Genomic DNA, 27,647 nt, shown 5'->3' on the forward strand with positions numbered 1-27,647 from the left:
CTGACCTGGACCAGCTCTGCTGGCGCTGCCAAGCTGTGCTGCCCGATGCCTGGTGCCATCCCGGTTGTGCTGTGCAGGTGCTGCTGGAAGACGAGCCCTTGGACGTTCTGAACACAGCGGTGCAGCAGCAAGCCATGCTTGCACTTGGCCACTTGAGGTACGTGCCCAGCCCCTGCTCTGGCCCTGGGCCTGGCTTCCAGGCTTCCCCTGTCTAGGCAGCAGCCTGGCAGTGCCGGCCGCGGGGCCGCTGCTCGCCAAGCCTCGGGGCTTCTGGAAGGTGGAAGGCAGCCCCCATGGCAGGGACCGAGGCCCCGCAGTGCTGCGTTCTCCTCCCTGAGGCCCTGAGGCCCTGCTCCATGACAACGTGACAATGAGGCCCCTTGCTTTCTTTGCAGCTATGTCAAGTCAGCACTGGAGGGCAGGAAGAAGAGCATCCTGCTCGCGTCTTTCAACAGTGTATTCCTGCTGCCCTCACACGAGCATTTGGAGGGCCCAAGCCGCATCAACTACTTGGAGGTATGTTCTGGGAGAGCTCTTGGAACACCCATCCCTCTGGGTTGATCCCTGGCTGCTCTGTGCTGAGATCTGTGCAGATCCTGGCAGAGGGAGAGGGACTGGAGATCCACTGCCACCCCTTTGTTGTCCTTGCAGACCCTGGACGCCATGGACCGCATGCTGGGCCTATTCATCAGAAATTCTCCTGTCTCCGGCTTCTGGGAGCTGCAGGACATCTTGCAGGTCTGCCACTTGCCAAGAGCGGGGTTCCCAGGGGCGCTTCCTCACCCGGAGGGAATTCAGCATCCACTCCGGAACGGACAGGCCCTACTGCAGTGCCACGCACAGGCAGCACAGGGCAGGAAGGGTGCCCGCCTCCCTTGGGGGAACCAGGGGCTGCCCACTCAGGTCTTCTGGCAGCCCCGTATCCCCTGGCTGCAGACCTTTCCCCTCCACAGACTCCTCCTGTGTCGGAGAAAAGCCTTGCCCATGGCGCTCCTGGGCTTCCTTTGCGTCAACGCAGCGGCAGGAATTGGACCCCTCTTCCGAGGCACTGCACTGGTCACCACTGGTGCTGCTGCTGTCCACCTGCCTCCCTGTCCGCGGCGCTTTCCTCCCGAGATCGGAGGGCTGCGGGAGCCCAGCACTGATGCTCCTGCTTTAGAAGGCATCAGCTCCCAGGGCAGACCAGCACTTTCTCCCCTCACAGATTCTGCTGCCCTTTGCCAGCTCCCACAGCGAAGCTATTTGCGAGAGGGCCGTGGGGAGGGCCGTGAAGCTGACCAGATGGCTACCCACAAGATTCTCACCAGAGGTAAGGAGCCACGCACCCCTCCAGCCAGCCCACCTCCCCTTCCCCGCAGACCACATCAGCCTGCAGCTCAGGGGTGCTGCCGAGGCAAGCCCGGCTACAGACCCTCAGCTAGGGCTCAGCCCTGAAGCAAGGGCCTTCAGCCCTCCTTTGCCCATGGACCCCGATCCTGGGGGATGTTCGCAGTCCCTGAGAGCACTCTCAGGCGCCAGCTCTGCCCCCCGTCCTGTGCAGGCCTCAAGCGCCCAGGGAGCACGGTGGGAGAGCAGGCATGGCCGAGGCTGCTGACTCACCTGGGACCCAGCCCTGGGCACACTCTTGGCTCCAGGACTTCGGCCCCAGCTGCCTCCCACAGCACTTCCCTCCTTGTCTCCCTCACCCAGGACCACAGCGCCGATGGAGGACCCACGAACGGATGCACAGAGTGCAATGTGCCGCTCCTGGGACAGTTGGTGGGATGGCTCCTCCTTTGCCACACTTGCAAGAACTGGCAGCTACGATGGGAGGCTTTGGATGCCCTTCACTACCTCTTCCGATTCCTCCAGACAAACAGTAAGAGAAGCTGTGTTGGGCTTCCTTCCCCTCCAGACACAGGCACTGCCTGAGGCACTTGCTTCTTTTCCTAAGTAGTGCCAAGGAGCGCTCTTGTGGAGACCTCTAGAGCGGTCTTCCTAGAGAGAGGATCCCTGTATGTACCCCTCGTATCCCTGCACTACAGCGCTCCAGCCCTTCGAGCCACCCCCCACACCTCAGTTAGGCCAAGAGCGTTTTAGTTGTGCGATTGCACGCAGGGCTCTCGTTCCTTTGCGTGTCCCAGGCTGGGAGCATTTGCATGCGTACCCCTGAGGCACACGTCACCCCTTGCTCTCTTGCCATCTCCGTTGCTCCCATCAGCTGTCTGCCTTTGCTTTCCATCTCTGTCCAACACTGCCTCCCATTCCTGGTGGTGAAATGTTCTCACATCTAAGAAGAATTGGAAGGTTTAGTGAACCACATGCACGGTTTTATGCAGCTCAGATAGTGCTAACATAGTGCTAACATAGGGCTCTGCAGCATCTCCGCCCTCCTCAGCCATTCCTACTCAAAAGCTCTTTTCGCCACTTGGTAAGCCTCCTAACAAAAGTGGCTTGTCCTTGTGAATCTTCTTCTTTTTGTCCCCCTCCGCTGCCGTGTTTAGGAAGAACAGCACCAGAAGCTAGTCAACAGCCTCAAGGGAAAGCCAAGGCCGTACCGTGGCTTCCTTCGCCCACTACCACGGACATTGCCACGGTAATGAGTTCCTCCCTTCCTGGCACACTTGTCCCAGCAGCAGCAGGAGACTTGTGGGAACACAGGGCTCCGGCATCAGTGCGGCTGGTGTGGCCTCGCTGTTCTGGCCCGCGCGGTCCTGCTGTCCCTGAGTAGGACCTCTCCATAGGCGGTACTCCAGCCTCACAGCAGCAGCTCCTCCTGGCCCTCCTGGCCACCGGCAAGCCCCACATATCTGCAGGGCCAGCACCCTGGGCCCGTGCCTCCAACCCTGGTCCCTCACCCCGAGGGCTCTTCTCAGCCCCCACCACGCAGGGACTGCAGCCCCTGCTTCCTGCTTTCCCGTGGGCGCTGCTGCCAGCACGGCCAGGCATCTGTCTCCAGAGCTGCTCTCACCGCTCAGTTCTGCAGCACCATCAGGGCACTTGCTGCAACGTGTCTTACGTCCCTTCCTCCTTGCAGAACTTTGGAAAATACCTCCAGCAGTCTCAGAGGACAGACGTCATCCTCCAGGTCATTGAAGCCCTGAGAGACTCCAACATATACGACAAGCAGGAGGCCGGCATTGTTCTGGATATGGCCATCGAAGACCCTGCCTCCTGGCTGACCGACGTAAGTGGCCTGTAGTTGGATTGCCCTGCCCGTTAGCCCATGTCAGGCCCCGCTTCCTCCCTGCCACGTCCAGCCCTCTCAGGCACCTCAGGCAATCCCTGGAAGCCATCCCAGAGCGATGGGAAGGGCAGTTGTGTGAGTAGTGGCTGAAAATACGTCTGCACTCCACTTTTGCCTCTCCAGGTGCCAGAGATCGTGAGGTGCATCTACAGACACGTGGAGTGCATCAACACGGCATCAGCCCGGCGCAGCCTGGACATCCTCATCCTCTGGCTGGCCAACCAGCGGCCAAGGGAGGTGGCCAGCACCCTGCTGCAGATCTCGCCATCATCTGACAGGCATGCCAACCTTCAGGGCTTCTTGTATGGGAGGGGAGGGGACAGGACACATCCGCCTGACACATCCACAGCAAACTGCACGCTGCGTTTCCAGAGCAGGGCCCTCCACGCCGCCATGCTTGCCAGCCGTGGTTCCTTGGCCACAGCCAGGGCAGCCAGAGCTGAGCAAGCCAGCCAGGATCCCTGCCACCACAGGGAACGTCATCTCTGCCCTCTCCTGCTTGCCTGGACAAGGCTCCCAGGGCACCCCAAGGGAGGGGGGCGGCAGGGCCAGGGCTGCAGGACAGCCTGGGGCCTGCGGGGCCTGTGCAGGCCACGGCGCTGGGGCGGAGTGTGCCCTGCTGACTGAGTGCTTCGTCCTTGCAGCGCTGCCCTGGCCATGTGGGAAACCATGTTCTCCCAGCACCAGACGATGGAGAATGTCCTGAGGGAGACACTTAGCGTGCTCCAGGAGCAGAAGCTGCGCAGGCTCCCGGGCTTCATCTCAGAGGACAACTGCATCCCTCACTTGGCGGTGAGTTACTGGACGAGGCCTTGCTCCTCTTCAGGGCCGTGTGTGTGCCTCTGCCCATCTACCCCCAAACTGGCAGCTCCTCCAGGACGTCCGTGCGGGAGCAGCAAGCAAAGAAAGGCTGCTGGGTGCTGCCAGGCACAGGGCACTCAGCGGCCCTGCGGCCCTCCACAGCCACAGCTGCCCCAGGACAGGCTGCCTGGCCCCGGGGCCCCTGGCCTGAGGCGCCGGGAGAGCCGGGAGCTGCCTGCAGCCTCTGACAGTCTCTCAATGCTGTGTTCCTTTCAGCTGCTGGCCCACCCAGATGTTGGAGAAGACGACTCGGGGGCCCTGCACCATCTCCAGAGGCTCTTGAAGCATCCCAACCGAGTGACGCACTCGCTGGTGCTCAGCGCTCTCCTCCGAGCGTCAGAGACACCTGTCATGGTGAGTAGGGCACACTACTGTGAAGGCCGGTGGGCCTTTGTCCTGAAGGTATCATGGCCTGCTCCCGGCCAGCTGGGAGAGCTCTGCTCTGCCCGCAGCTCTGTGGCGCAGAAGAAATGGCCAAGAAATGAGCTGGCCATGGAGGGGCCCAGCGGCTCTCTGGGGAGCTTTCCATGCATGCCATGTACCTTTTGGGGCGGGTCCGAAAGGGGGCACAGAGTCTTTGCTCAGCTGCCCTCCTTTTCGTCGTGCTGCCTCTGCGCGAGCAAGATGGCAGCCTGGTGCTCTGGCACCACAGGCTTCTGCCCAGGGTGGCCTTTCATCGTTTCACCAAACGGAAACTCTGTCCTTCCTCCAGGCAAGAAAACTTCCCGTGCTGCTGCCAGGCATCATTCAGGGCCTGCAGGTTGCCAGGGCTGACACCAAGATGAAGGCCCTGCTTCTCATCGGAAACGTGATGGACCACGTGAAGAGGAAGCAGGCCAGCTCCATCGCTCTGCAAGTGGCTGGGGACATCCTGCCACTGTTTAACGATGTAAGGCTGCTGCGGGACCTGAGCCCACAAATGGGCACTCTCATGACAGCTGCCCCCCGTGAAGGAGGCCTCTTACGTTCCCTCTAGTGGGGCTGCGTCCTTTCACTGTGGCTACAGATCTGGCCACAGCTCCTTTGAGCACACTCTGATTCTGTAGCACCTCCGTTCACGTCAGCCACCCTAACGCCCCTGCTCACCGCGGGCAGGGAGCAGCTCTTGCTGAAGTCTTCCTCTCTTCCTCCTACCAGGAGTGCAGCCAGCTGCAAGAGCTCTCCATCTGCCTCTACAACAAAGTGATGCAGGCTGCGTTGTGGCGCCACAAGAGGCAGCTGAAGAAGGTCGTGCAGAGGAGCCTGCTCCCACTCTTTTTTCACCTGAGTGACCAGACCCAGAGCGTGGCCAAGGTGCGTATGGCATACCTGACTAGAGGGACTAGCAGACTGACACCACAGGGGTTGCCTGGGTGTCCGGGGCCAGGGCTGAAGGTAATTGGGCACTTGGCATGTGTGTCCCTTCGGGGTGCAGCCGCCTGCGTCATGGAGAATGGGGGCACAGCTCCCCTCCTTCCTTATGCCAAACGCAGTTCACACTCACCCCCCACTGCATTATCCCACCGTGGGCTGGGAAAGGCCTGCAGCCCTGCCAAGAGGTGGGGGCTGCCAGGTCCCCTTCCCTGGGCTCTGGTGCCATCTCAGCCTCTGCTGCTCTGCAGGCCTCCCTGGAAGCCCTTGTCACCGCTGCAAACTTCCTGAAGCAGGAAAAACTCAAGCACCTGGCGCAGACAGAGCAGACCTGGAGGATCGCAGAGTGCTTGGTAAAGACAACAGCTCTCTCCATACCTCAAAACCCCAGCCCCACAGGGCTCGTGGCTGGGAGATGGGAATGGCCTGAGGGGAAGGGGGGGTGTTGGCAGGAGGGAGTGGTCTGTCCAGCTGGGCAGGGTCTGCAAGCCCCGTAACCTTGCGCTCTCTCCAGCTCATGCAGGACAAGAGAAAGGTGGAGAAATACCTGCAGCAGAGCCTGCCGTACCTGCAGCACACTCAGGTCGCCTTGCGGGAGGCAGCCATCAGATTCATCGGTGAGCCACAGCCCCCAGGGTCCCTCTTTTGTCAGCCTTTGCCAGCCCCAGTGTCCCTAGAGTCCCCCCCGGGACTGGGTCCCCATGCGAGTGGGCCTGGGGGGCGCCTTGCAGGCTTCTGACAGCAGCTTTGTGCCTAGGTCTTGCCGCACAGCACTGCAAGGACCAGAGCGAGAGGAAGATCCATGAAATCTGCAGCAGTGAGTGAAGGCAGCGGGGTGTGGGTCCACGACCAATGGGGCAGGGGGCATTCACCTTTTTCAGAGGGAAGGGAGAAAGTTTGTATGGCCAAAAGCTCGGCTGGGGTTGAAGCTGGCCAGTACCGGGGTGGCTAAGAGAAAGGGCTTTTCTGGAGTATGTTAACAGCAAAACACGTCTGTCTACAACTTCCTTGTGACGGGGAGCAGACAGGGAGGCACCGAGCTCTCCTCTCAGGCGACCGGTGATAGGAGGCGAGGGAGTGGCTTAAAGCCGGGTCAGGGGATGTTCAGATCAGATTTTGGGGAAAAGTTCCTCCCTGAGAGGGTGGTTGGGCACTGAAGCAGGCTCCCCAGGCAAGCAGGCATGGTGCCCGAGCTTGTGGGTGTTCAAGAAGCATTTGGACAAAGCTGTTGGATATGTGGTGTTAAGTCCTGTGCCGTCCAGTGTGCAGTCAGGAGTTGGGCTCAGTGATCCCTTCCAACACAGGATAGTTAATGATTCTCTGACTCTAACCCCTTGGTCCCTCTGTGTCTTTGCGGGAAGTGACGGGTGGAGGGGTGGCAGGCTCTGCCCGCAGTCTCTGCAGACAGGTGGGTTTCATTTCTGCTCTGTTGCTCTCCATTGCAGTCCTCCAGCCCTTGCAGAATGACGAGGAGGAAAGTGTTGTGTCTCTGGCCACTCAGACCATCTTCATCCTGACACGTCCAAGGGAGCAGCTGACATCGAGCTGGTGCCGGCGGGCACTGTGCTGCTGCCTCTCCTAAGCCAGGGAGAGGCACAAAACCTTCAAACGCCTGCATTCCATTAAAACTCCAACAACACGTGCAGGGCCGGGGAATCCTTTGCATGGTGTGCTGAGCATTCCAGCCTCTACCATAGTAGGCAGCTGTAAGGGTTTTAGGTGGTGTGGTGGGGAATGGCTTAGGAGAGGTGGCTTGTGGAAAACGGACTCCACAATCCATAAGATTGTAAAGTAGGTGTGTTTATTCAGCGCTGGGCGGCACGGGGGTAGTCCCCCTGTGAGAAACAAAGTTGCTCACAAATACCAAAAACAAATATCAGCTGGTATTTGTTGCAGAAGGCATCGAGGCCGCACCACAGGCCACAGTTTCTGGCAGTTCTGCAGACGCTGATGATGCTCCTTAGGAACTTCATCTTCAGGTCTTTATCCTGGCAGCCGGGTGGCAGAGAGACCAACGGGGAGTGTGAGAGGGGAGACCCATGGCCGGCAGCAGGACCAAAGCCTCAAGGGGCTCAGGGCTGTGCGGGGCTCCTGGAGGGCGGCAGCTCTGCCTCGCCAGCAGCCCGCCAGCATCCTGGCAGCAGAGCTGCGCGACCCGCAGGAGACACAGGCACAGCCACCATGGCAAGGCCACACCTACCTGTTGCGTGCTGCTGACGAAGGACAGAATGCTGTGCAAGCTCTCCGCTTCTTTCTTGTAGACAGCTAACTTGTCAGCTTCTAAGAAGGCAGGAGAAGAAGGAGGGTTGTAGAAGTTGCCCCCTTAATTAATTTTCAGAGAGCATTGCATTAATAATAGAAAGGAATTTATTGAGTAAGCAACAGCAAGCAAAACAGCGCTGGGCGGCCGGGGAGTCTCAGCTCTGCCAACGGCGCGCACCTCACCCCCGCCAGGGTCCCTTTTTATATTTTGGTAATTCCGGGATTACGCAGCACATCTGGTATATTCTGCGACTGCGCGCACTGTTGGTAGGGGGTCGTCTCTGTCCCTCTGGTGGTTGTGAAGATGAAGGCCATAGTCTTCCTCGGCGTTGTGGTTCAACTTGTTTTTTGTTTTTTTTTGGTCATGTTGGGCCAGCGTGAGACAGGAAGGCAGGATGTTGATACACTAGTTTAGCAACTTATCAGGAGGTGGTTACATGAGCTTTGCAACAGTGTCTTTGAACAAAAGAGGCAGCTGAGATGCAGAAGGAGAGAAGGGGAGGGGCCTTCTCTTTTTTGTTACATTAAGCAAAAGAATTTTCATAGTGTCTAGCCAAGTATTATACAGCTCCTTACTTCAGCAGGGAGCTTTCGCAACTCCCGCTCCTCAAACGGAACTCCTTGTTTTTGTAATACAAAAGACAATGAACAAACATTTATTGTGTATTACATAAGCTGTCAGCTTCTAAGAAGGCAGGAGAAGAAGGAGGGTTGTAGAGGGTGGCCAAAGGCAGGAGGGAGGAGAGGAAGGAGCTCTGGCCTCCCTCCAGCCCCGTGCTTGCTCCCTTGGCACAACCTCCCTGGGGGTGTCTGGGGGCTGGGCTGCCATGCTGGTCCTGACGCTGAGCAGGGTGCTCTTGCTGGCCCCCCCGCTCCCTAGCCCCAGCCCTGCTCCCCCTGACGGGGGCCCTCGCTCACCATTCAACAGCGGCCCATGGTGTTCAGTGGGAGCTGTGTTCTCCTGACGAGCCTCGGGCTCCACCCAGGCCAGCATGGGGCTACTGGGTGGTCGTCTCTCCCCCATCCTGCGGGCTGAGGGTAGAGAATTAAGTAAACAGGTACAACTTTGGGAATGAAAGGTTTGGTTATAGAACTAACTACTTGGTGGTATCATCCTGACCATATATATCCAGTACCAGATTTGCCCTCCATGGAACAAGGCAGTGTCTCCACATATCACTCTTTTGTTCAAGTTGTCATTTTTTTTTTCCCTATAAAGTTGGACTTTGCCATGGTAGCACTAATGTTGAATTTAAGTTCTCACCTCTGTATTTAGCAATTTGAAGAGAAACTCTCTGTCAAAGCGTCCTGGTCTTCGTAAAGCAGGATCTATAGAATCCAGTCTGTTGGTAGCTCCGATTACCACAATCTCCCCTCTGTTATCTATGCTGTCCATAAGCGTCAGAAGAGTTGAAACAATGGAACTAATAGAAAAATATAGGTTTTACTTACCGGTTCAGTAAATTTTGTTCCATTCCACATGACTTTCTTCCATGAGTAGTCATAATGGACAAGCTTTTTAAGGACAAGACTCATTTTAAGACATAAAAAATAGGTAAGTTAACACAGACCACTTGCTGATATCAGGCTTAGTAAATTGGTTTCAACTATCGTTTAGAATCACCTGTTTTGGCATTGAGTTACTAGTTTTCAGGATAAATTAACGTGTTCACAGTAAATTAAACAGGTCATCATCCTTTTTTTTTTTTTTTCATTCCCCAAAGATCAAGCAGATTTTATGTAGGTGCAAAACTGTAATACCTATGAATGTCAGAATTGCATGGAAGTGCACTTAGAACAGTTGCAGAAATCTAGACTCAGGCCAATCTTTATCACAAAACTTTGTCATAGCCAGAACCTAGAAATCCCTACCCAACCACTAGCACATTGTAATCTCTTCACAGACCAAGCATTAGGAATCACCAACCCCATAACACAGTACTTTTCCCACACTGATGTATTTTTTCCCTAAGACTAAGATTGCAGTCACCAAGCAGATACCTCAGTGAGAATCTATACCAGCCTTACCACATTAGGGAAAGCACACCAAAACCAAGTTAAATATATTAGAAGCCACAAACTTGCTGGACACAAAGTTTAATCAAGATGTTTTAGCTGGGGTGCGTTTCATTTCTTAGGGGTAAGGTTATGCTGCAGTCTGCAGAGTGTGAAGTTTATTGGTCAAATAAATTGATTAGTACTCAGTTCTGTGGTGATGCAGGTCCACTGCTCCAATCAGGCATGCCAAGTTCAATGAGACCAGACATCTCAGCACTACTACTCCAATTTCCAAGCTCTGTTCGGGTCTCTGAGACTGCTTGATCTCAGCATATTGACCGTGCAATTAGTGTTAAACTAAAAATGAAACTCTACAATGAAAGTGTATAACTGAGTATCAAGTATCCATTGTCTATGAATTCAAACTTGTTTATATTTTACATTTTCTTTGAAAGCTAAACCTCCATCCTGTATGTATATGGAAAACAATCTAAGTACAGCTTCAGCTACCTTAGCGACGTTTAAGTAAAAACAGGAATTCAAAATACTTGTTAGAATCTGCAATGCAGAAGGCAGTGCTGTGCAAGTGCTACGGGTTATAAGTTTTGCTACCAGCTTGCCTCGAGGGATGGAACAACTAGGAATATATATATGAAATTTTTAGTTGACATAAGATACGGATATTGAAAAAGCTTCTGAATTCCCCTACAAGCATAAGGCTTAAGATTCCTAGAAAACCGATTTTTTAAACACCAATTTAATAAGGCCAACAAATGATTAATATTTGCTATAACAGTTGAAAGTTATGCATTTTAGCTAACACCAAAGTTCTGTTTTCCAGGCAGGCTAGAAATTATGGTCAAAGTATGGAACAAAATCGTAATCAGGTATAGAACTAAAGTGTTTTGAACTAGTTTCTTACTCAGCTTCAAACATTTTTGCTAAGGAATGTTGCAGTTTGAAGACATACTGGAGACATGTTTTCCATATAATTGAGAGGCTGCCTGTGAGAATTCACACACTGGTAAACATCATGAAATCACAGGCATCATAGGCCAGCTGAAACAGGAACTAATCTGGTGAGTTAGCACCTAGGGGTCTCACTAAAGGAAAAGAGCCACAAAGACACCTCTCATACTATCATTTACGAAATGTAAACAAGATCAGGGGAAGAAGAGGTTTACCAGCTAGTTCATGCCAGTCAATTTGGAGTATTTCTGGCTTTAGTCAAACTAGCACAACTGGCAGAAAGCAATCAGAAAACAGGCAGATGTGAAGGAAAACAGAACTGTCTCCTCCACACTGACCTATAAATAAGCTTTGTGTGAAACAAAAAAGAAAATTAGCCTTACGTGGTTGAACAACATAGTCATATTAATAAAAAACAAGAATGATACCAAAAGATCAAATGGGGATTCAAAACTAAGATTAAAGTCTTCCATATTTCTGAATGCCTGAGTTCATCTTGGCATGGACAGGGAGAAGTGCAAGAATGCTGGCCATTTCCCTCTCATGGAAGCTTGGTTTGACAATTAGTCTTCTTTTTTATTTTATTTATCCCGCAAAGAACGCATCAAAACCTGTGCCATCATATCATCTTCATCAGCATCATAATCCTATGAACGAAGGGTACAGAAATTCTTTTACTGCCAGGGCCATATTGGTTAACACAACACAAAACCAGCTGTCTCCTCCTCTGACTTAACAGTAATTCAACTTCTCGCATTATACCATCTGCAAGGACTACATTTTACAGTAGTGGCTACATAAAAAAAGCTGGGTTTTAAGAGTCATCAGGCTCACGTATTCCAAGGATGAAGAAACACGTACCACAAAAGTATCGTATGAAAACCGGTGTCGTCTCTGAAGGTGTTCCATGAAGTTAGCACTCCTGTAATTTGGATCTCCCCACGGCATCGAGGCACAAATTGGGCAAACCACTTGTTTTGCATCCATGCTGTGCAATGTTTTTCAGTGCTCAACTAGTCCTTCTTGATCAAAGCTTTTCTTGCTGCAATATGGACAAGGAAAGGTGAAGCGATTGGGGAAGTTCCTGGTGTTGTGGAGTGGTTCTTTAGTCACAGCTTTCACACCTTCCATGATATAGTTCTGGTACTTTGAACAAGAAGCTGCGTGGCTGCGCATCTTTGAGAGAAACATCTTTTTGTTGCAGCTGTTACAAGTGGTTTCTGTCGCTTCGAACTGCTTTTCCAAGTCCAGAGCCCTGCTGCCAGGCGCCAGGGTGCTGCGGCAGACACCACAGACTGGCTTTTTGAGCTTGAGGCACTCCTGCAGGCATGGTGTGCAAAACACGTGTCCGCAGGGGACGCACATGGGGCTGTCGAACACCTCGAGGCACACGGGGCAGGTGAAGCGCGCCAGCGGGTCGGGCCGCTCGAGGCCGCGGGTGGAGGGTGCGCAGGATGCCGAGGATCCGCCACCGCCCCCTGCCACCGCCATCTCGCCGGCGGCCGCCGCACAGCCACGCCCCTGGCGCACGCTTCGTTGGGTTAGAAACTGGCTGGATAGCCGGGCCCAAAGAGTCGTGGTAAATGGAGTCAAGTCCAGTTGGAGGCCAGTCACTAGTGGCGTCCCCCAGGGCTCAGTGCTGGGGCCGGTCCTCTTTAATATCTTCATCGATGATCTGGATGAGGGCATTGAGTGCACCCTCAGTAAGTTTGCAGATGACACCAAGTTAGGTGCGTGTGTCGATCTGCTCGAGGGTAGGAAAGCTCTGCAGGAGGATCTGGATAGGCTGCACCGATGGGCTGAGGCCAACTGCATGAAGTTCAACAAGGCCAAGTGCCGGGTCCTGCACCTGGGGCGCAATAACCCCAAGCAGAGCTACAGGCTGGGAGATGAGTGGTTGGAGAGCTGCCTGGCAGAGAAGGACCTGGGAGTGATGGTGGATAGTCGGCTGAATATGAGCCAGCGGTGTGCTCAGGTGGCCAAGAAGGCCAACAGCATCCTGGCTTGTATCAGAAACAGTGTGACCAGCAGGGCTAGGGAGGTGATCGTCCCCCTGGACTCGGCTCTGGTGACACCGCACCTCGAGTACTGTGTTCAGTTTTGGGCTCCTCGCTACAAGAAGGACATCGAGGGACTTGAGCGGGTCCAGAGAAGGGCGACGAAGCTGGTGAAGGGCCTGGAGAACAAGTCCTACGAGGAGTGGCTGAAGGAGCTGGGCTTGTTCAGCCTGGAGAAGAGGAGGCTCAGGGGCGACCTTATTGCTCTCTACAGATACCTTAAAGGAGGCTGTAGCGAGGTGGGGGTTGGCCTGTTCTCCCACGTGACTGGTGACAGGACGAGGGGGAATGGGCTTAAATTGCGCCAGGGGAGTTTTAGGTTAGATGTTAGGAAGAGCTTCTTTACTGAAAGGGTTGTTAGACACTGGAACAGGCTGCCCAGGGAGGTGGTGGAGTCACCATCCCTGGAAGTCTTTAAAAGACGTTTAGATGTAGAGCTTAGGGATATGGTTTAGTGGGGACTGTTAGCGTTAGGTCAGAGGTTGGACTCGATGATCTTGAGGTCTCTTCCAACCTAGAAATTCTGTGATTCTGTGATTCTGTGAATGTGGTCTTGTTTACTGGAGTGCACAGGAGAGAGACCATCTATCTCGTCAAAGAAAATAGTTGAAGGTCGCATCTGATAGGCCTAGCACAAAAACACAGAGTAAAACAGCATTATTTAAAGGAAAAATGCACAAAAACATCATGGTTGGAATGTCATCTAAACTAGATCTTTCATTTTAGCCTCTGGGACCTCTACTGATAGAGCTACTGGAGTATCTGGCATGACTAACAGAAGACAGTCTGTGTCAACCCACTGTATCCGGCTGACAGGAAGCAAATCGTTCCAGTAGTTCTTACAGCTGACATTCACAGCAGAAACACTGGCATTTCCATTTCAGTGGGAAAAAAAAAACTAACAAAATACAAAAAAAAGAGCAAGTTCTACTTAAAAACGTTGACCACAAAAAATAATGGTTTCAACTCTGACAGAATACACTGTGCATTTCAACCTTACCTGTTCAAATAACACACGAAGTTGGCATTCTGATTCCCCCATGTATTTTCTCATGCAGTCCCAAGCATTTCTCATAAAAAATGATATTTTCCTGTCACTTTGACTATATTCACTGGCAAGTGCACGAGCAACTAGTGTTTTCCCTGTTCCTGGGGGGCCATAAAATAGACAGCCTCTGCAATAAAAAAGATCCAGATAGGAAAAAAAACATCATGATGAGTACCTCCTACAACCATCGTCTCTAGAACAAACTCATCTTTTCTAACCAAAACACGTCATATACAAGACAGCAGTAATAGCTGAAGTGTGGGTAGAGGCAGAACAGATAGAAGTTCTGCGTTTTTACAACGTTTCACAAGAAAATTCATTTTTTTCACCCAAAGAAATGAATAAGGGGGTAACTCAAACGTATAAAACCTTCAAAAGAGAGCATACTGTCCCAGAAGGACACTTCCAAAACTGCTGACAAACAGGGTGATTACAGCAAACCGGAGCCAAACGGGCAAACTTCAGCACAGAATCTGAGAATGGGCTGAATGGTGAATCACCAGTTCATTCTGCAGCAATAAACTGCATATTCTTGCTTTCACAATATGCAGAATCTGTTAGTAAAGCATTTAATGCTCCTTTCAAAAGCATTAAGTTACTGGGTTTGGTCTCTCAGACCATCTATTGCTGATGGCAAGTGAGGAAGCCTAAAGCCGGAAGGAAAAGCGATGCCTTAGCACTCAGAGGAAAAAAAAAAAAAAAGAAAGCAAAAGTAGGCAGGAAAAACAACTGGGCTTCCAGGCAACATATTACAATTGGCTTCCACTAGATAATCCCTTCTTGCTTACAAACTAATCAAGCTGACTTGTACATAAAACTGAGAACAAAACCACTCCAACCCAACTAACCCAACTTTTTAAAAACACCAGATGGTAAAACTTAAAATTTTAAGACATTGCTTATATTTTTAACCTACAAATATTCTTGATTCTATCCGTTTTTAAGAAACCACTTTTTGCTACTACTAAAACAAATGTTCACCGCTGCCAAAAATGTTGAAGCATGGAAGCATATTGATACCTTAATTGAACTTTCTCCTGAAAACAGCTGACTTAAGATTTATCACTGTAATGAGTTACCTTGGGGGCTGAATATTGAACCGCTGAAAAACTTCTGGATACAGGAAGGGAAAAATCACCATCTCTTTCAAAGCTGCGATGTGTTCGGAAAGACCACCCACGTTCTCAAATCCAATCTAAAGAGAAATTCAACACAACAGAGTTTGTATGTTAAAGAAAGCAGCAATCTAGATCAAGGTTTCATCAGAAATTATCTCAGCACAATGGAAACATTCTGGGCAATTTTTGAAGTTGCTTTAGAGAAAACCATCAACAAAGGTAGTTGTAGATGGCACACTGAGATCTTTCATAATCACTGGAAACACTCGCTGACATGATGATTAGTTTACGACTTACCACACTATTTGCATTGCATCTCCCTGACTTCTTCCAACTTTCTTTTGATCCCTCTGAACTCTCTTTAGGTCCCGTTTCTGACGTTTCACTCGAAAAGTCCTGATTTGAATTAAGGAGAAGTTATAGGGCTTCTTTTTCTTTAAGATGCAGCTCGAAGATTTGTTTTTCGTAATAATGCCAAGCAAATGTAGAAGACATTAATTAATATATAGAAGACCTAATTAATTGACATAAACTTACACAGTTACATTCAGATAAACTTAAACATGGCTAAATATTCATTGGAAGGAGGTTCATCCCTCCCCTATTCTCTAACGACAGCAACCTTCTTGGTTGCTCTCGCCATCCTCACTGCTCTCACCACCATCCTCCGTATCACACGTGCTAAGCAAGGGAGATGAGCAAGAGGGTGTAGAATCACTGATGTCATCTGCACGTCTCTGTCTGCAAGCAAGCATATAGACCAGAAAGTTAAAAAGAAAATAGAGCAGATACTAAGTAGCACCAAAAATTAAGGGAATTCTATCTCAAAATTTACTCTGAGATCTATTTTCCAGTCCATTGTACTCCTTAGGAATCTGATTTCAAAGGCCATGACATGATTTTCCTCGTGACAACTGTCTGCTTTCAAGAATGCTCAACAAAATATCTGGCAATCAACAGCATTCTCTACGCACTAACTGCTTACAGAATCCAAAAAGCCTTTATCATTACTAAGGCAATTTATCATTTCATTTAGATCTTTTATTGTTTAAGGTTAACTTCATATAGAAACATTAGTTGATTCCAAACAGAAACTAGAGTCAGTATTTGAGTGATAACTTTTTCTTTTTTTTTTTTTTTTAAATCTAACAAAACTTCCATAAAGCCTCTCCCTCTAAATTGAATAAAATTATTTTCGGTTTTAAGAAAATCATTTGTATCCTTCAAGATTAAATAGTCTGACTAAGATTTTTAAGGGGGGATTCTGGCTTCAGTTCCAGAACCAAAGAATTTCAGTTACAGAAACTCAGACACTACCTCCATAATCATCTTATCAGTGACCCACAAATATTGGATTTAAAAAAGAAACCAACTTAAAAGTATCCACCTCCTCCCCTCCAAATATTTCTTTCCTCTCTACCTTAAGACTACCAAAGTACCGATCATAAACTTACTCTGTAATTACCACTAAACTGAAAACCCTTTGAAGCATTATGCAGTAAGGAGACTGACAGCTCTACGGATAAGTAAGAGCTATCACTAGCCATACACCAACCTGGCACGTCTTCTATATTTTTGTGACCCAGCATTTTCAAGTGACTCTTTCTGTCTGACAGAATGGGGCTGGCCCGAGTTAGTCCTCTCTCGATCTCTTTGTCTTACTGAAAGGAAAGAATTTAGAATAATGATACAGATACATTTAAGAGAGGAGGATATCAAAAGATAAAGAAAATGCCACGTGTTTCACTCATCCCTAATTCCAGAAGAATTTTTAACTGTTTTTGCTTTTCATCAGTGCATGGCACAAGTGGAAAACTACACCCTGTTTAAAGGTGAACTGAAAATCACAAGAGCAAGACTGTTAAGTGTGATTAATTACTGTTATATCAAGGATACATAGCACTAAGCATGCCAAACAGCAAAGAAATACAATGTGCACAGGACACACGTGTCTGATAAAAACAGTGAAGTTCATGTGCAGAATGAAGGTACAGAACTGAAACAGAACTGTGTGTGCAAACACATGTATTTACATTCAAAAATTTTATCTCACTTATGTGCAAGAAATAAGGTTTTAAGAGAAACTGTGCGTTCAACCTACTTTCCATAGGAGCTTGGTAGCAGTCAACAGGTTTACTCTGTCGAAGGTTGTAACGCCTTGGAACATCTTCACCATCATTTTCTTTGTTCTCACTTCCTTTTGATGTTTGTAGTGTACCACAAAATGACACCGAATCGTTAAGTACTTTTGCAAATTATATGAAATCCAAAATGCATTACACAGATGCCTGTAAGTTTTATTACTATCGTTATTTTAATGACACGGTGGATCCTGCAAAACCTTAAGATGAATTTATGCAAGTCACGTTTCAGAAATCACAAATCCTAGCAGATGAGCATGCATCTAGACATTGTTCTGTCCTCTCTGAAACTGCTGATGGACTTGTCGTCAGCCTCAGTGTTTAACAACAGGCAAAATTCTGTCATATTGCTTAGCTAAGATGCAGATCTTCTGAAAACAGCTATTTCAGAAAGTCACTTCTTAGTTTGAGAAAGTATTTAATGGAAAGGGTTTTAATAATCTGTAGTGCTAAGACTAAGCGTAGTAATCTAAGTCCAAGTCTAGCTCTGCCACAAATTCTGGGAGCAATAATGGGCCAGACACAGGCTTGAAGCTCACCAATGAGAAAACAATGCCAAATGCACATAAGCTTAGGCCATTAGCTTCTGTCAAGTAACCTGAAGTTGTTTCATGAAAGATGGTAAAAAACACAAGAACCAGAGTGCAATTATCTACTGGGTTCTGGAGAATATCCTCTCACGTTAACAGCAGGACACCGAGGAAGGAACATACATATTCCGTTCACCTACCTGTTTGCCAAAAGGACTTATCTTTTTTTCTTGGAAAGCACTGCCCTCTTTGGTTTTTATTTTTTAACCCCAAAGGTTGCATTGCTTTCTGAATGCAAGGTAGGTGCCGTGGGGTATACAGACAGCACACAGAAAACTGAGCGATCAGTAAATGAGTTTGTGATCACTACCATCTCCAGTCCTTGGTGTTCCAACACTTCTATCACAAAAGCATGAATTTCTCTGCTTTAGTGCTCCTCTAACCCTTTCCTTTTTCCAATAACTTCCTTTATAACAACACTGACACTTTCCTCACTCTTTTCTGGCGTATTTTTCATTATAAAAGTATATTCTAGCTCTTTCCTGATTTAAAATTGTAGTTTGCATTTTGATCATCAATTAATTTCCCATTCAACATGCTATTTAAAATTCCTCTCTGCAAGTCTCTACTGCACAGCTCCCTGAAACCCACACACTTTAACCAAGCTTCTCCCTCTAGACTGGCCCCCTCCTTGTATTCAAGCTACTCTTATTAAGACTTTGAGCTAATATTTTCCTAACTAAACCTCCAAAGGAGTCAACTCTGCTTCTCCCTTACTAGTCCATGGCCCAGCCATTCTTCCTCTGAAGAACTTCCCTCGGGTTCCCACCTGCCACTGTGCATCTCTCTGCTCCTCTGGGCCTCTGAAGGGAGGAGCAAAGTATTTTCTGGGGCTCAGCCTCCTGTCACTGTCTCTCTGAGCTCCTTTGCAGGTGTGCAGCTGAGCTCTATCACATAATCTAACTCGTCAGCTCGTCTACTGCAACACCCTTTTCGGTCCTTAAGTACAGTCTTGCCCTGTTCTGATCTGTTTAGAAAGCTCCTACAAGGATGATCTAATTTACTGCCTTAATCACAACTAACGTTCTTCTCAAAAACTGTAAGTTTTCCCATCACTTCCAAGTTAATATGGGCTTTCGTGGCTTAACCTCATTCCACAAGTCACTGAGTACCCAGATGACAGCTCCTAATTACAGGCCCTGACAGCAGCTTACGGTGACTGCCTCCTAAACACAGAAATGCACAACGCTATCTTCCCTCCTGCTGAGCTTCACGCTTGGGAGGAGCTTTTCATACACATCTGGCAGCCTATCTATCTTGCTTCCTGAAAATTCTTGCTGTGCTGCTCAAAACCATGAAAACTGTCACGCTTCTGCTGTAGCGGTATCGCCGTTTCGCATGCTGAGTAATGCTGTCCATTTCTTTCCATTCCCACCTGTCTACAACCATCTGTTGCCTTTTATCTTGTAAGCAGTTTGGAAAAGCGCTGTATTTTTTTTTTCACCTGTTCTGAGCTCACTACAGTACAGCCCTAGAGCTCATACTAAGGCTTGTGAAGTCAATAGCAACACAGAATTGTTACAGAAGACAAATACCCAGTAGATTAGCTTGTTTCAATTGTTTAAGACAAGGCTTTTGGTTAGAACAGAGTAAAGAAAACTTAAAACCAGAACTCACCAATCTCATCTGGACTGCCAGGTCCAGTTCTTTCAAAGTCCGACTTCACACAGGTCAAGATATCAAGGTTCTCCTAATTCCAAGCAGCAAGAAAGATCGGTCACAAACGTGCAGAAAAACAGACGTGCATACATGTACATCCACTGACAGACACGTCTGTCTGTTGATGCTTACACAGTAACATTATCGAGGCACCCCGTATACACACAAAAAATAAATTATTGCACAAGAGGAGAGAATGGGAATATGATTGCGTGCACCCACAATCAGTAACAAGAATTTCTGCTCTAAACCAGCGCTCAGTACATGCAGTGGTTAAATACTTGCCCAGATACAAAACTGAGTGCATTAGTTAATCATAGGTTAATAACCTACAGTGTGACAGAACCAAGGAAAAAGAACTACCTTTCTAGCAGACATACCAAAAGAAATCATACAGGCGTGTGAGAGATGCTAATAAAAAGTACTGTGGACAATTCTGGATTCATTTCACAGCCCTGGGCAACCAGCTCTAGGTGTCCCTGCTTGAGCAGGGGAGGGTTGGACCAGGTGACCTCCAGAGGCCCCTTCTAACCTCAACCATTCTGTGATTTGAGAGAAAAAGAAGGCAATTCAGAGCTAAACAAAAAGCTATGAAAGTAGGTTATCGGGAAGTTTTAAAACGATGTGCCTATCATTCATAAGAAACAGTAATTTAATAAAATAGTTTAATTTAATAGAGCAAAACTAAGACAGAGGAGTATGATTGCTGCATACAGCTTTAACAGGGGTTCCTCTAGAGACAGGGGTTTATTTAAGCTCTCAGGCAAGGCCAGCACACGAACAAATATACATAAAGTAGCCATCAGTTCATTCAGCTGGAAATTTGAAAGGCTTCAAGTTCCTGAAAACTCTGGGAGCAGTTTGCAACCAAGGAAGAATTCTAAAATGCAAGTTAGGTCAATTAAAGAAAACAGCTCCATTTGCCTGTAACAGATGATTAAAGCTACATGATACTGGAGATTCTTTGTGAGCTCTCGGGAAAAAAGACATTAACAGGAATCAAAATTCGAGCGAGTGACCAACACAGGAAGCCATGCACTGCCTTTTGTTAAGCTTTCCAAGTAAGTGCGTTCCTGAGCATGACGAGAAATATGATCTAGGAGTTACGGATAAAAAGCTAAACAGCTTAAACTGCCAAGCTGATGGAAAGCACCAGTCTTTTTGCATATTCAGTCCCCCAGGCAGAGCTTTTAGTAACATTTGGAGTAAAAACCCAAGTCCGAAACAGCTGTTTGTAAACAGCGTCTATTCAAAATGCAGAAGGCAATTCAGAAACTGGAGTGGAAGACATGCATTTCAGCATCTCCCCGTTATCCCACATCTTCTGCAGAAGATGCTTCCTCCACTCTTAAAAGATATCTGGAGCACAACCGTATCAGTAAGACATGAAGATATAACCAGAGAGCAAGACCAAATGGTAGTTTAGACCACACTATTCTTTGGAAGGAAGTTATTTCAGTTCAAATAAAAATTACAACTAAGTTACTTCCCTACGTGAAATACTCTACAAAAATGGCAAACTGACGGAGTATTTGCTCTGTCATTTGTACCTCAACATCTTCCCAACATCTTTGGCATCTACGCATCTGCTCCATTTCATCCATTTTTTGTAGCACAACTTCCGCAGTACTAAGATACAAAGTTGACATGTAAGAGCAAAGTTAGGCATGTATGAACAAAATAAAACAGCACGCATAATCAGTAAGAGATTTTAATGTAGTACGCACAAAGCAAAAGTCATTGACACTTAGCCAAGATTTTAGACATTACCAAAAAATTAGGTCAAATCTTTATTTTTGATAGAGATTTAAGAACAAGCTTTTGAGGATTTGCAAACATACGCTGTTTTCAGGTTTATTTTCCCCTCTTACTGAGCACATTTAAAATATATATATATTTAAATGCAGGAGGAAAATAAGAATTCTGACATCCTACTAAGATGTTATAAAAAAATTATGTCAACTTTTAATCCTTCTTAAGTTGCTCTGCACAGTAGCATTAAGTCATTTTTTGTTAACCGAGGAAAGGCTGTTTGTTCTTCTCTACATGGGAATCTAAGTTTCGTGTTGTAGAAAATGATGAAATGCAAGGAAAGCAAATTCTGAAGCAGAAAACAATTTTGGCTTCAGAAACAGAAATAAACCATGGACAGAAATGCAGAATCGCTAGGACTACTTTGCTTTGACTGTATCAAACCATCCTCAGTTTCTTAATCAAGCATTACATTCACTTTTGTGAGTATGGAACAAAAAGTTCATTAAAAATGAAGGCACTTCTGATGCTAAGAAAACTGCCAAATGCGGAAAACTCAACAAATTGAACTCTCAATGCCAGGAGCAGCCATACCTCTTTGCTGTCAAAATACAGAGCAAGTCGAGGCCAACATCATGCCATAGTGCAAAGGCTTGCTAAGAAAGATCATTTTAAGAGGTCTGCAAGAAAAGATGACTTACTTTGTTATAAGTTTGTCAAATAGAATGGACGAGTTAGTAGTAGAGTACCGACTGCGTCCGACTCTACAGCTGCGGCGCAGCTCCAAGTCCCTGTTTTCTCCGTGGACTCGTCTCACAGTTTTTGCACCAGCTCTACTCCTCAATGTTCTGGTGACTGAAACGCAGAAACAAAGTATTTTGAAACAGTGAAGATGGGATTCTCCTTATTTCACCGTTGCTCTTGTAAAATGGAAACAGACAAACAAAAAAGGCACCCTGAAGTGGATTGATTTTTCTTTACATTTCAGATCAGAAGTTGTTGTCACAACCACTGCATTCCACTTACTTATCGCTCTGCACGTTTAAACTGTCTACTTAAAACTGTGACCTGTAGAGAAATTCTTAAAGAGACTGAAAGCTAGCCAGACAAAAAAAAAAGGTGCAACTTTTGTTCCATGCAGGAGGGAAATCTACTCCAGTTATTTCTGTCTTGGAAAAGTGAGAACAATCAACACCTTTCTCTAAGGTGTTTTCACTCCATTCATGTCAAACTGTATCTAACAGTGCTCAAAACAAACACTATTACATTGCAAGCCTCTTCCTAAGAGGTGTATGTTTGATTACTCTGTTTATGCATGCAGCACTTTCATTTCCTGCATTATGATCTAACAGCTCAAGGAGGTAAGAATCGTTTCAAGAGAAACACCCAAACACCACATAACTCAAACTCGTGCTTTTTAGAAAAAAGCCTGCCCATTGTTTACTATACAGCACCCTTTGGCACAGGTTTGTTGCTTGCACTCTCATTAAAAGAGCCAAGAGGACAAGGGGAAGGGAAGAGCTACACCACTGTGCTGGTAGGATCACAGCTAAGGTTTACTTTTGTGGTTGCCAACTATAAAACTAAGTTTGAACTTACCAAGTATCAATTTACTTTGCACAATTAGAACAGTTTGCTTTGTGCCTACGAAGCTGCAATTCACACTGCTCCCTCCCCAAGGAATTCATAAAATCTCCTGTTTGCACCTACCTCTCTTCACAGAAAAGTCACTGAGGAGTGAATTCAGATGACTACAGAAGGCTTTGGGGCCAAATGAAAGCCATGGAGTGACCAAGTGCCATCCTCTTCAGTAACCAGCGTAAATAGGTATCCCGGGGACTTACAGCCACTTACCTGTGTTTTTCTCAACTGCCTACATTAAGAAAGAGGACAGGGGAGAGAAGGGAGGAAAGACTTGTTGTATTAGACCCATCAAGGATGGGAAATTTCACCATGTTTACAAGCCAGTGCTCCATGGTATACAAAGAGAAGCCTGTAGGCCTCACGCAGGATCCACATCCCAAGTCTGTTGCGTACCATATACACGCGGTTCTGTATGTACCCACATTTCCTAGCTTGCTCATGTTGAATTCTCAAAATTATGAGCAATAGCACCCAAGTGGAAAAGATACATGTCCTGGTTTCAGTTAGGACAGAGTTAGTTCTCCTCCTAGTGGCGGGTAGGTTGCTATGTTTTGGCTTAGGAAGTGTGAAAGGATGTTTAGAAGAGTGCTGATAGCACCCCGATGTTTCAGTTGCTGCAGAGCAGTACTTACAACAAGCCAAGGAACTTTCGGTGTCTCACTCTCCTACTAGCGATCAGAATCGGCGCACAGCAACAGCTGCGAGGGGACAGACTCAGGATGGCCGACCCCAACTGGCCAAAGAATTCTATGCCTTATGACAACATGCTGCACCATGGATAGGGCGGGGCAGCCGGGCTGCTAGGGGTTACGCTGGGCACTGGTCAGCGGGTAGTGAGCAACTGCATTGCACATCACTTGTTTTGTACACATTACTATTAGCAGTACTATTATCATCATCATCATCATCATCATTATTTTCCTGTCTTAATAAACTGTCTTTATCTCAACTCGCAGGCTTCACTTTCCCGTTTCCCTCCCCCATCCCAAAGAGGGAGGTGGGAGGGTTGGAGAAGGGCTGTGTGGTTTAACCCGGCCGGCAGCTAAACACCACAACAACACCTCAAAGGGGTTTGGGAAAAAAAAACACGTTTTTTTTAGAAAAGCAGAAGACTTCCACTGAGAAGAGGGATTCTAGTTTTAAGGTACTGGTATGCCATCAGCATGCTCATAGGCCTCTGCTGATTTTAGCCAGAGGTTTATCAGGCCACAACTCACTGCACATGCTTTCTCTCTTGCTTTTCAATCTACAGATCGAACAGAGATTGAACATACAGAAATACAGTACCTTGAAAAGCATCTTCTGTTGACATTTCCCCTCAGTATCGCCATACTTTCTTCAAAGCTGGAGACTGAACACCGCAGGATGCTTTTTCTCATTGATCTTAAACGGTGTCCGTTGAAACATTCAATACTGGTAGAAGAATAATCCTAGGGAAAGAAGGAAATAAGAATATATTTATGCAAACCACGTAGATTCAGATAAAGAAATTCTGCCTCACGCAAGTTTAATTAACCCTCCTGACTTGGTAGTGGGGCAACTAATGGCAGGCAGACACTTAAACGCTGCTGTGCTCAGGAAAAACCTGGGAAAAAAAAAAAAAAAAAAAGCTTTCAAAACTAAAGCTTCCCTCTCCCCACCATTTTCTTGTGGATAACTTAAGCTTAATATCCTTGGCAAAAAGATATTGCAGCAAAACCTTTCACATAAACTTAGTGTTTCGTGAAAAACAACAACAACAAAAAAACTTTAAATTCAATTGGATTTTTTTTCATAAATTCAATTGGAATTTAAATTCAAAACTTTAAATTCAATTGAATTTAAATTAAAAAAACTAAACTAATTAATTTAAATTAAAAAAATTTAAATTCAATTGACTGTTCAGAGGAACAGTCAAGCTTGACATTATACATCCTAGAATTAAAATCTAGTTTGAGTTTTTCTCCCATCTCCAGACCTTGCGAAAGATGCTGATTAGGAGCTCTGTCAAAAAAAGTGTAAGGCTTGTTATATCAAAGCTTTGAACCCTTCTTACTGCCCTTGACCTTCTTCACATTGCTGCTCCTACAAGGGTGAGTACTATCATTTTTAGTACGGGAGGGAAGCTGTGATATCCTTGAGTGGGGGGTCGTTCTGTTTACAAAATGAAGTTCCAGTAAGAGTACATCAAACGAACCAACTTTCTTTGAACTTTAATTCATCACTATATTGAATGAATGACCTCTGGATTTCTCTCTCCCATTTGGAAGTCAATTTGAAAACAAAATACCTCTGGCATAAAGAGCCAGGCATCAGAGACACCTGTTGCGCCTCAAGAACAGAGAAGGTATGAATGACAAGAGCAGCTGAATAAAATGCAACTTGCCATTAGAAATGGGTGTACTGGCATCTACAGGTGCCGCTGGCATCTCCTCATTTTCATTACTCTCTTCCTCTGGTTTCTCGTCTTCAGTAGCAGGGTTCTGCCGTGGTGACTTGGAGTTGTCGCATGGAGCACACGCTGGAGAGGTGTGACCTTGCAATAAAGAATAGATACCAAAGATCTTTGCCGTGCATTTTCAGTTACAAATGCAGAGACAAGTCTTCAAATCCTTAGCGTTAAAGCATGTACCTCTTTTCTCACGAGATTCTTTAATTTGTTCACAAAGTCGTCCAAACTCTGTATCCATTTCGTTCCTCACCATTGAATATGCAGTGTCTTGCAAAACATAGGCGCTGTGACGATCTGAAATTTTACAGACTTTATCTGAATGTTGTCTACCAACCAATGAAACTGTTTTGATCACAGAAAAAATTGCTTTCTTCATAGGTCGGTTCCAAAAGGTTATCTCAGTGAATATTTTCAGCATAACAACATCGAAGTTAATTAAAACAAAAGCACTAGTTCCTTGGGAACACTTGTATCACAATTCCATACCCAAGTAGCAAAATGATAAAATATTTACAATGTGGTATGAGATGTTCTCTGTGGATGTCCAAAATCATCTAATCCATCCGAAGTCTATTGTCCACACACAGCATTTATCCATCTATACATCTGACAGATATTTTAAACTAGGGCTAAAAAGCACATCCTCACCTGTAGATCTTTGATCCGGGTAGTACTCTGAGGCATTGTTACAGATTAGATCGATGTCCTTCAGATAGTCTCCTGCAGCGAGGTACTGGCGCGAGTCAATTTGAGTCAGAACTGTTGAAAGATCCATCGGCTCTTTAATCCTTGTGGCATAGTCAGGTACCTGCAGATCAAATACAAGCATTCAGAGGTTTTCTTAACCTTGCACACTGTCTACCAAAATTATTCTGAAAACTTTAAATAAACGACTTCCTAAAAACTCTGAACATTTGCGATGCATCAGAAGATGCTGAAATTAACCAGTTTGCTTCTCAAAAATGGAAGGGCTCTTTCAACTGGCATTAGAGCTGCTAGGAGAGGACAACAAGAAGTAGGGAGGTCAGAAGCACGTGCATGGTAGAGAAGAAACACTGAGGGTAGGAGATTTATTTCACTTTGCTGCAGAAAATCACAACAGTGAAAGCTGAGCAAGCCATCCGACATTTTCTTTGTTGTCGACATTGAGGAAAAGGTGCATGAATTGCACCTGTGAAGTACCTATTGCAGGCATCTACTTTAGAATGAGATAACTGGGCCGAGAGGTGCTGATTTCTTCCCTCAGACCAGAAGAGGAGCCTAATGACTAGTTCAGATGAGGACATATGTATTTGTCGAGATTTTTCACAGCTCAAGAACCTAGGAGAAAAGGGGAAGAAAAGCCAGTGGATGCCCACATGAAGAGGACTTTTGCTGATCCGCAGGTATATTCAAGTTACATCTGTCTTTGAAATACACGCCCCTAGTTTAGGCTTATCTAATAAATTAAGGAGAAAAAGGGATCTAAGCAGCCAATTGGAGGAAAAAGAAAACACACTGCACTTATGATTGATTCCTATTGAGGAGTTCCAGATGAAACAGAGAACAGGACCTCAAAACTTATTTTTACAAACTGCTGCTCCTATTCCTGTTCCCACAGGAACTGACAGTCCAAGAAAGGGCTTTAGACTTCATTCAAGTAGTCCTGTAAATACTGTTTGTAATTATAAGGAAAGATCTCTGTGCTTTTCAGTGCTGTGACATGCCTACGTATCAAAGCCTTTTCATGAGCAAACTGTGTTGGCATTTGGACTGGCTTTTTAGAATGAAACCAGGGCTTTCAGCGAATAATCCCATAAGAGACATTTGAGAGTCAGCAAAATGACATATGACAAATTACTGACAGAAAATGACCACCAAAGCAAATCCCAAAGAGCTAGTAACTTTGATAGGAAAGTTTTAGATGTACTTCTTATATCCTCCTCACCTCTTTTCTTTACAGGAGGCTTAGCCACTTCATTTAGAATTAGGTCCTCAAAAAAAGCTGCTCTCTCTGCCCTACCAGACAATTCAATATTGCACACTTCTCCAAATTCCTTATTAAATAATTTTTGGATCTAAAGCAGAAGGAGGAAAGACATTTCAGATTTAAGGCCACAAAAACTCATATTCTATTCCAAAAAGACGAGTACCTTTTCAAATTAAGAATAACCTGAAGAACACAAACTGAAAAAAGTTATCTTCCTGGCCTTAAAAGGCTACATTTTCACAGGCTGGCACGGCAAATTCAAATATCGCCTTTAAGAATCACCTGTAGAATTAAAGCTCGCTGAAGGGATTGTACGCTACACTGATAAAGTAATGGCTTTCACCACATCCAACAGCGCCTCCTTTGTATTTACTTGCCTTGCTGCATCCTTTACTTAGAACCTTTATGGCTATAGAGGGAAGAGAAAGGCTTCAGCAGACAAGTGAGGGCTTTTTGCTGAGTTTTTATTTCTCTACCAAAAGGTGTCTGAAGTAGCTAGTACCTCTACGTCTTCCTCCATGTTCAAGTTCTAGTATTAAAAGGTAGGTAAGGAATTTCACTACTTATTTTAG

The 27,647-nt window shown here is 46.7% G+C and overlaps 1 long non-coding RNA gene and 1 pseudogene across 2 annotated transcripts; both read right to left on the reverse strand.

Annotated features, from left to right (window-relative positions):
- Positions 1 to 11,049: 11,049 nt before the first annotated feature.
- On the reverse strand, positions 11,050 to 12,157 carry LOC311428515 (E3 ubiquitin-protein ligase RNF114-like; annotated as a pseudogene). The gene is made up of 2 exons: positions 11,528 to 12,157; positions 11,050 to 11,313 (listed from the first exon to the last, which is right to left on the reverse strand). The product of its transcript is annotated as an E3 ubiquitin-protein ligase RNF114-like (transcript).
- A 7,850-nt stretch (positions 12,158 to 20,007) lies between these two features.
- On the reverse strand, positions 20,008 to 22,073 carry LOC311428516. Its single transcript, XR_014687754.1, has 3 exons — positions 21,733 to 22,073; positions 20,830 to 20,908; positions 20,008 to 20,638 (listed from the first exon to the last, which is right to left on the reverse strand). It is a non-coding gene; the product is annotated as an uncharacterized lncRNA (long non-coding RNA).
- Positions 22,074 to 27,647: the final 5,574 nt, after the last annotated feature.

This window comes from Aythya ferina (assembly GCF_964211825.1).
Source record: "Aythya ferina genome assembly, contig: HAP1_SCAFFOLD_88, whole genome shotgun sequence".
Classification (NCBI taxonomy): Eukaryota; Metazoa; Chordata; class Aves; order Anseriformes; family Anatidae; genus Aythya; species Aythya ferina.